Source organism: Amblyomma maculatum, chromosome 1, assembly GCF_055883805.1.
Source record: "Amblyomma maculatum isolate TAMU_Amacu chromosome 1, ASM5588380v1, whole genome shotgun sequence".
NCBI lineage: Eukaryota > Metazoa > Arthropoda > Arachnida > Ixodida > Ixodidae > Amblyomma > Amblyomma maculatum.
In genome coordinates this window covers 87,336,915-87,345,196 of record NC_139344.1, presented here as the reverse complement: position 1 = coordinate 87,345,196, position 8,282 = coordinate 87,336,915, and the positions used below count along the sequence as shown (strand labels likewise).

The following is an 8,282-nucleotide window of genomic DNA, read 5'->3' as shown; positions in this document are numbered from 1 at the left end:
ATGAGAGCGGGAGCTGTCTGTTCCAATATCAGATTGGGATCAGGTGTGGATCCCGGATCACTCCGTGGAGCTGCGATCTGTTCCGCCGAAATCGGGGGATTTGACAGGAAGCCCGTATGGCGTTTCTATCGTTTCCGAGAAGCTCCCTGCCGTACGACCGGCGCATCCTCGCTTCCTCGTCGCTGCATGCGCGGCGGTCCGAGCAGTTGCGGATGACAAGAAAGCTGCGCCTGCACGCCGACCTCCAAGGAGTAAACGTTCACTGCGAAATCCTCGCGGTGAAAAATCTAGCGCGGCGGGCTGCACCGAAATCGTGCAAGGAGCGCACACCGGCCAGCAAGCACCGGCATCAGAACTATCGCAGTGAGCAGCCGTCGCAGCGGCTGCCGGTCGTAAAAGAAGCTGCTACAGCATAAGGCGGAATAATGTATCTGTCGTTAACTTTTATTTGATGTTGACTTTGCAGAGCACGCCACATGAACTGTATGCATGATTCTCAATGTTTTCTTGCACACTTCGGCATCAGCATGACGACGAAACCCCGCCGGCTGCCATGACAACGTAGACATTCGAAGCATAATGTTTTCGCATTCGGATCTGGTAAATGGTTCCGCATCATCCAAATCAACTTGAGAAAAGTGTTTGTAAGCATTCTTTACATTATTTGTATTTATGCGAAAGCCTTTAATGGCTCACACTCCCGGCGTCCGGTCACACTATATCGGTCAATCAAATGACGTTATGATGACGTCATCAGAAAAAAAAAAGGCACATCTCCACCGGGAATCGAACTTCCATCCCTCGGATTCTCAGCCGAGCGCTTTAACCAACTACGCCACGCCCAGGATTTTTTTTTCTTTATTGCATGGAAAAACTTCCGTAAAAAAAAAAAAAAGAAAACACTCCACTCATTTAAACTTGTCCATGTCTGATGTTACCGAGCTGCTTAATACGAGCACACGATATCCCTAGCCCGACAATGCACCATAATAAAAACATCAAAATTATGGGAGGCAAACACATGCATCTAGATACGGCGCCCAGTTTGGAGGTTCTTCACGTGCAGCCTACACACTCCTCACCAAAGCACACTGCTCCAGAAAGGCGGATTTGGACGATCTTGATGGCTCTGCATACCTGTCCATCATGCGGCTTTTCCAAAGACACAACACAAATAGATCCATATCTATAACACAAATAGGTCCCATCAACACAAATAGATCGTAAGGCACGACAAAGGTTTTGTCAGGAAGCAAAAATCTAATTGTATATGGGGTAATTTCAATGTCCTTTTTAAGAGTTCTTTGTAGTATGTCCCAAAAGAGCATAGCATCACGGCACAGAATAAAGTAATGATCATTTGTCTCAGGCATGTTACATAGACGACAATTCACCGACCAATGCACAAACATCTTATCGCGAAGAAATGTCTTGACAGGCAACGTCGCTGTGTGCAATTTAAAAAAGAACGTTTTTGCAGCTGCCTGAACGCACATTTGCCTAACATGCTTTAGAACAGTGGTGTCCAAAAACCCCAGATAAGGCTGCCGATACAACGTTGTAGGGAACAAAGACTCAGTGAGAGCCTGGGTCATCTGCTTTCTCGAGAGGCTATACAGGTAATCTACAGAGAAACGCACAGTGAGAAAATTGAAAGTGTCAGCAACCTCCTTAAGGAATCCCCATAAACGCCCCTCACGAGCTTGCCCAGTCGGTGCGAATAAGTAAGGCAAATGTGGGGGATTAAAACGCCTAATGAGCACAGCTACAAGAAACGGAGGGTTTGCCGATTTGAAAAAAAAAAAAAAAAAAGGGAAGTAAGTTGATGCACAAACAAGTGAACAAGGCCCACTCCACCCGACTTTAAGGGAAGGAACAAGTTGTCACGCCGCATAGGCTCCCATTGAGAGCGCCACACAAATGTTGCAAATATTCTGTGTATAACTTGTACCTTCCTCCTCGCACAATGCAGGACTTGAAGGACATTCGCAAGCTTTGCAAACAAAAACATGTTACAGACCTGTGCCCTAGCCATCCAAGATTGTGTTTGTCGACGAATAGGTACGATTTGTGAATCCCAGTAGGCTGCGCTGTTGCGAACTTGGTGCAGCGGAACCCGTAGGTACTGAAGAGGACTACAGTCTCAGCATATGCCTCCAAACTGGCTAGGTCTAGTGCCCCAATGACCCAACTAAAAGTATTTGGATTTATCTAAATCAAGAGCCGCGCCTGATACATCGCAGAACTGTTCAGTCAAGTGTAAAGCCTCAAGTACACTCTTTTTGTCAGAACAAAAGAGAGAGATATCGTCCGCGTAGGCTAAAATCTAAACTTCACATTGAGCCTGAGAGAAACCACAAATGGCTGCACTGTTAATTATACTGAGACAGAGAGGTTCCAGGTATAGGGCAAACAAGAGTGGAGACAGTGGACATCCTCGACGAACAGATGATTCTAGCGGTATTGGTTTCGTTAGCTCCTGATTAGCAATTAGCTGCGTATACGAGTTCGAACAGCACAGCCTTATGCCTTTGAGCAAAACGTCGCCAATGTTTGCATGCTCCAAGATCACGAACAAGAAATCGTGCCAGGCCAATTTGAATCAGAGCTACTTGGCCTGTCTCATCTGATACTGTCTCGATTACTGAACGTGCAATATGGATGTGTGTTTGAACACTACGCCCTCTGATACCACATACCTGATGCGAACCTATCAAGTTCATAATGACCAGCTGCAGACGACAACAAAGGACCTTGGCAAAAATTTTGTAATCAACATTACAGAGAGAAATCGGACGATATCATTTAACAGTTTTCAACCGATTAGTATTTTTGCTTTTGGGAATTAATATTGTGTAGCCTGAATAGAAAGTGGGAGGCAGGAAACCCACATCATAAGATGCTTGGAAAACTATCAAAACAGACGTTAGACAAGGTGAAAATGTTTTATAGAATCCGCTAGTAATACCATCTGGACCAGGAGATTTTTGGCTCTGAAGGTCTGAAATGGCTGATTTAATTTCGTCCAAAGCGATGGGTCCCTCTAATACAGCACACTTCTCATCGTCTAGTCGAGGAAAGTTTTCAAGTAAGGAATTATAATCGGAACCTTGATTTGGGTCTTCACAACTGCCGAACAGCTTTCGATAATAGTCATAGAAAGCAGCAAGAATACTAGGAGCATCGCAGTATGTGCAATCACCATACTGAATTTCCAATATTTCCTTTGTAAGGGCATTCTCTCTTTCATTACTCAGGGCTCGACGTGAAGGTTGCTCGTCAAGAAACTTTCGAGTCCTAGATCTTATCAGGGCCCCCTTGTATCTTTCCGTCGCATATTGTTGAAGCTCTGCCTTTACGTTATTAATTTCTTCAACATAGGCACCCGGGCTAACCCTTTCGTCAAAAGCATATCACACTTCTGCTTGTCTACCGTGAGGATGATAGTATCGATGGCAATGACGCTGAAATTATACTTATAATGACAATGCGGACAGTAGCGATGATAATGACGGTGCATTTAGTTGATAACGATAATGAGAGCAAACGTGATGCACCCTGTGCAGCAGCAATGCTCAGGCTTTCGCATTTCTCCACTGCATATTCTTCGGTGATCTCGGAATTATCGTGTACGATTCACGAATCGGGCTTTAATTAAGTACTTACATGCAAAAAAAAAAGAGTTTCTTGGCGTGGCACAGTTGGTTAAAGCGCTCTGCTGGGGATCCCAGGGACGGAGGTTCGATTCCCGATGAAGCCAAGATTCTTATTTTTCTGATGACGTCATCAAGATGATTGACAAGTGACAGATCTCGCGCACAACTCTCGCGCACGGGATTTCGCTCCATGAGCCTAGAAATATTTTTGCCTTAAAAGTAAAGATTTCACATTTCCACGCGAAAGCATTCTTAAGTGCCTTAGAAATTTTTTTAATCTATTCCGTTGCAATAACACCACAGCTGGTGAGTGTTTCTGCAAACACTTTCAAAAATTCCTAAAAATAAGGAGTTCGAAACAGAAAACAGATATTTACAGGTGCAAACCCTCAGCCGCTGCGAACGTAATTTAGCTTAACTAATCTCCGAATTGAATTGATTATTGCAAAAAATAAATAAATAGCTTTTAATTACTGCATTTGGGTGGTTAGCGTCAATGGGAAGTTTTAAGCCGTGGACAAGACAGTGCAAATCAGTTCCTGAAACGAAAAATTCCTTTTTGAAAGAAACCGCCGGGGTGGCGCAGTGGTTATGGCCCTCGACTACTGTTCCCAAGGACATGGGATCGAACCCTGGCCTCGGCGGCCGCTTTTCGATGGAGGCGAAAAGCAAGGCGCCCGTGTGCTGTGCGATGTCAGTGCACGTTAAAGAACCCCAGGTGGTTGAAAAGTCCGGATCCTTCCCCGAAGGCATCTCTTCCCCGACGGATCCTTCCCCGACGGCCACACAACCCACCCACCCCCTTTTTGAAAGCCTTGGAGGGCTAGAAAATCCGGAACTTTCTTTTTTTCCCACGAAACTAGAACTGAGCGCATTAGACGGGCAGGAGGCTTGGAGGAAACGTCACAGCTGATGATGAAGTGCGCCGGCGAGTAGGAGTCACCCAAGTTCCCATGCCTGCTCTAATGTACCGTGTACGGTGCTTTTTTCTCTGCTCAGTCACTCTCCAAAATGAGATCACGCAGTCGGCAATGATTGCCATTTTCCGGCACTAAGCGGCGGAGCGAAAGGATGTACAGCCGTGATCAAAAGTGGTAAAAAGTGGTAAAAAGTGGTAAAAAGCTCGAAAAACAGTAAAATTGCCTTGTGACGCCATCTATCAATAGCTATCTGGGATCGGGACAATCGTGCCGCTGGCCCATTTTATCGACATGCGTTTGTCGCTGTCGCTAGATGACGTTTCGATGCAGTTTTGGAACGAAGACGGATGGCTTCCACAGAATACAGAAAAGCAAATAAAGCGCAGCTTTCTAAAGATGAAGTATACAGAAAATGAAAATCCTATCGGCAAAAAAAGCTGTAAGTGCATATACTTGTGCAGAGTAAAACAGCACACCGATCGCTAGATGACCGAAGTGCGCGACTCAACTAAAGGGGCGGCAAAGAAATTCTGAAGCCATATAAGCTGCTTGGGATAAAAGGAATCAAAGGGGGCAGGAAAAGATTCAGGACGCCGCGAGAAAATGTCTACAGGGGGACGACGCTATAAGACACACTACACAAGTCATTGCCGAATAATTTAGGCGCGATTATCGGGTAATGGCCCGGAGTGAAGAAACAGTATCCGACAGCATAAAGGAAAGGAGCTTAAAATTGACCAGTCCTAATCGGAAGAAGGCAGAGACACATATCCCTGTACGCACATCCGCAAGGATAGACAAAATTCCAATCAGGAGAATTAATGAACTTGGTACAAGAAGCAAGGCAACGTAGTTTAAGGCATTGGAAATAGTCATAAAAATAAAGCAATTCCGAACGGCTGGTGACAAAGTATGATGAAAACGGAGCTAGGGAGACTATTAAATAATTTATACCGATCACGATAACGTCAGTTACGTACAGGCTATCAATGCAGGCAGTGAAACTAAAAATTCAGGAAGGGATCGAAAGTAATAATTTACAGGGCGAACTGCAGAACGGGTTCAAAAGGAGTGGGCGCCTAGATGATTGCATTTTCGTAATAACCCAATGCATAGAACTATAGCCAGGGCGGAAAATAGACCGCTGTATTTAGCTTTTCTGGACATGAGCGGTGCATACAGCAGTGTAAGTAGGAAACTCCTGTCGAACATACATCTGAAAGCATCGGTCAGAAAGTAACTTATATATATATATATATATATATATATATATATATATATATATATATATATATATATATATATATATATATATATATATATATATATATATATATATATATATATATATATATATATATATATATATATATATATATACTAAGGCAATAAAGTTGCGATTGCACGGGAGGGGTTAAGCAGTACTTCTGCTGTGGAGGTATGCAAATGACTAAAGCAGGGTGTCCGCTATCACCGTTGCTGTTCATGATTTATATGAAGAATATGGAAAAGAGTCGGCAGGAAAGCAATCTTGGTTTCATTCCCTCGTATAAGCTACATATAAGGAGGAACGGATGTAAAACAAAGGTTTCCAGGATTGATGTAAGCGGACGACATTGTTCTATTAGCCAATAGCCAGGCAGATATAAAAGCATTGGTCAATATATGTAGATACGAGGGAGATGTAGTTGGCTTTACCTTAAGCTAAATTAAGTCAGGTCTGATGGTATTCAACAATTTCACCGATAAAATTCTTATAGTACAAGGGAATGAGATACTGATACTGACGGAGTATACATAAATATCTCGGGGTATGGATATACGAAGGAGAGATATACATTAAAAACAGGAACAGACCACCAGGCCGAAGGGACGGAAGGATGCCGCGATAATGAAGCACAGAGCATTAGGGGAGTACAACAGATATGAAGTACTAAAATGCATTTGGAAAAGAATAACCGGTAGCAGGGCTTACGTTTGGGAAAGCGGTTTTGTGCTTAAGTGCAGAAGTCTAGCCGCGATTATAAGTAAATCAGAGCTCTGCGGAAAGGAGCACTTGAAGCCCATGGCAAGACTACGAACGAAGCAGTACATGGAGACATGGGCTGGACGTCTTTGGAGGCACGAGAAGCACAAAGCAAAATATTGTGCGAAAAAACACCTCAGCAAAATGGACCACATTAGGTGGGCAGCCTAAGTATATAAATACTTATATCGAAATTTTATTGACTCACAGTGGCGAAAAAGGACCACAAAACTAACCAGTAAGTATCTACGAATACAGGACGGAGAAATAAAGAACAATGAACAACAGGTAATGAACACGGAGGCTGAAAACTGGAATACTTCACTACAAAAGAAGCCGACCCTAGACGTGTATAGAAAAAGGAAAACTGGGATTAAGAAGGAAACCTTCTATGACAATTCAGGAGGCAGAGGCCTTCACTTTGAAGCTAGATCAGGATGTCTCAGAACGCGAAACTATACAAGAAAGTTAAATCATGTAGATGAAGATGAAACTTGTGCTATGTGCGGTAGATGCCCGAAAACAATTGAACATCTTATATTGGAGTGTGGCAGTATCCATCTAATGTCGATACGGACACAGTCACTCTGCCGAGGCCCTGGGGTTTGAAGGCAACAAAAGAAACGGGAATGAATCGGCGGTAGCGGTTATCAAAGGCGTTTGGAAGGAAGTGTGGCTAAGTAGAGGGCGGCTACACAAGGGTGCTAAATCGAAAATAAACACGGATAATTAAAGATATCCCATGTCTAAAATTAAATTAATTAAAGTTGAAGAGTTAAATTGAAAAGCACAAAAAGAAAGGTTGAGCATGGTTACAACTATCACCACAAAGGGGACGCTTTTAACGCGCGCGCACGCACGCACGCAAGCACGCACGCACGGAAACACACACACACACAGAAGCACCTCCGTCCGTCCATCCACGTCCACGTCCACATCCATCCATCCATCCATCCATCCATCCATCCATCCATCCATCCATCCATCCATCCATCCATCCATCCATCCATCCATCCGTCCGTCCGTCCGTCCATCCATCCATCCATCCATCCATCCATCCATCCATCCATCCATCCATCCATCCATCCATCCATCCATCCATCCATCCATCCATCCATCCACCCATCCATCCATCCATCCATCCATCCACATCCATCCATCCATCCATCCATCCATCCATCCATCCATCCATCCATCCATCCATCCATCCATCCATCCATCCATCCATCCATCCATCCATCCATCCATCCATCCATCCAACAGTGAACGGTGTTAGGCGCTGTATAGTCACTGCGGCACGCCGTCAGCGGACGTCGTGTTTCCACTGTGCTTCCTGCGCTTTCTGGCAAAAAAAAAAAAAAAAAAAAGAACGCCGGATTTATTCCAACTGCAAGGCATTAGAAAACTTTTTTTTTTTTTTCAAAAATTTATATGGTATTATCTTGTTCACAGCTTCAAACTTCTCATTAGCACTTTCCAGCCACATGTAGAATTTAAAAATTCGTCTAGTGAGTTTTTGCTTACTATCAATGAAATTAAGAGATTATTTATAATAAATTATATCCGCCTCGGCTGAAAGGTTTTCCCTGAAAATACTTTTTTTCCCATTTTGAGCTCCCTATTTATAAACGTTTTTGAATGTGTTCGCTGAAACACTCGACGTATGTAAGCTCATAGTTT

General features: G+C 43.7%; 1 pseudogene; it reads right to left on the bottom strand.

The window, feature by feature from the left end:
• Nucleotides 1-1,004: 1,004 nt before the first annotated feature.
• On the bottom strand, nt 1,005-1,496 carry LOC146203092 (uncharacterized; annotated as a pseudogene).
• Nucleotides 1,497-8,282: the final 6,786 nt, after the last annotated feature.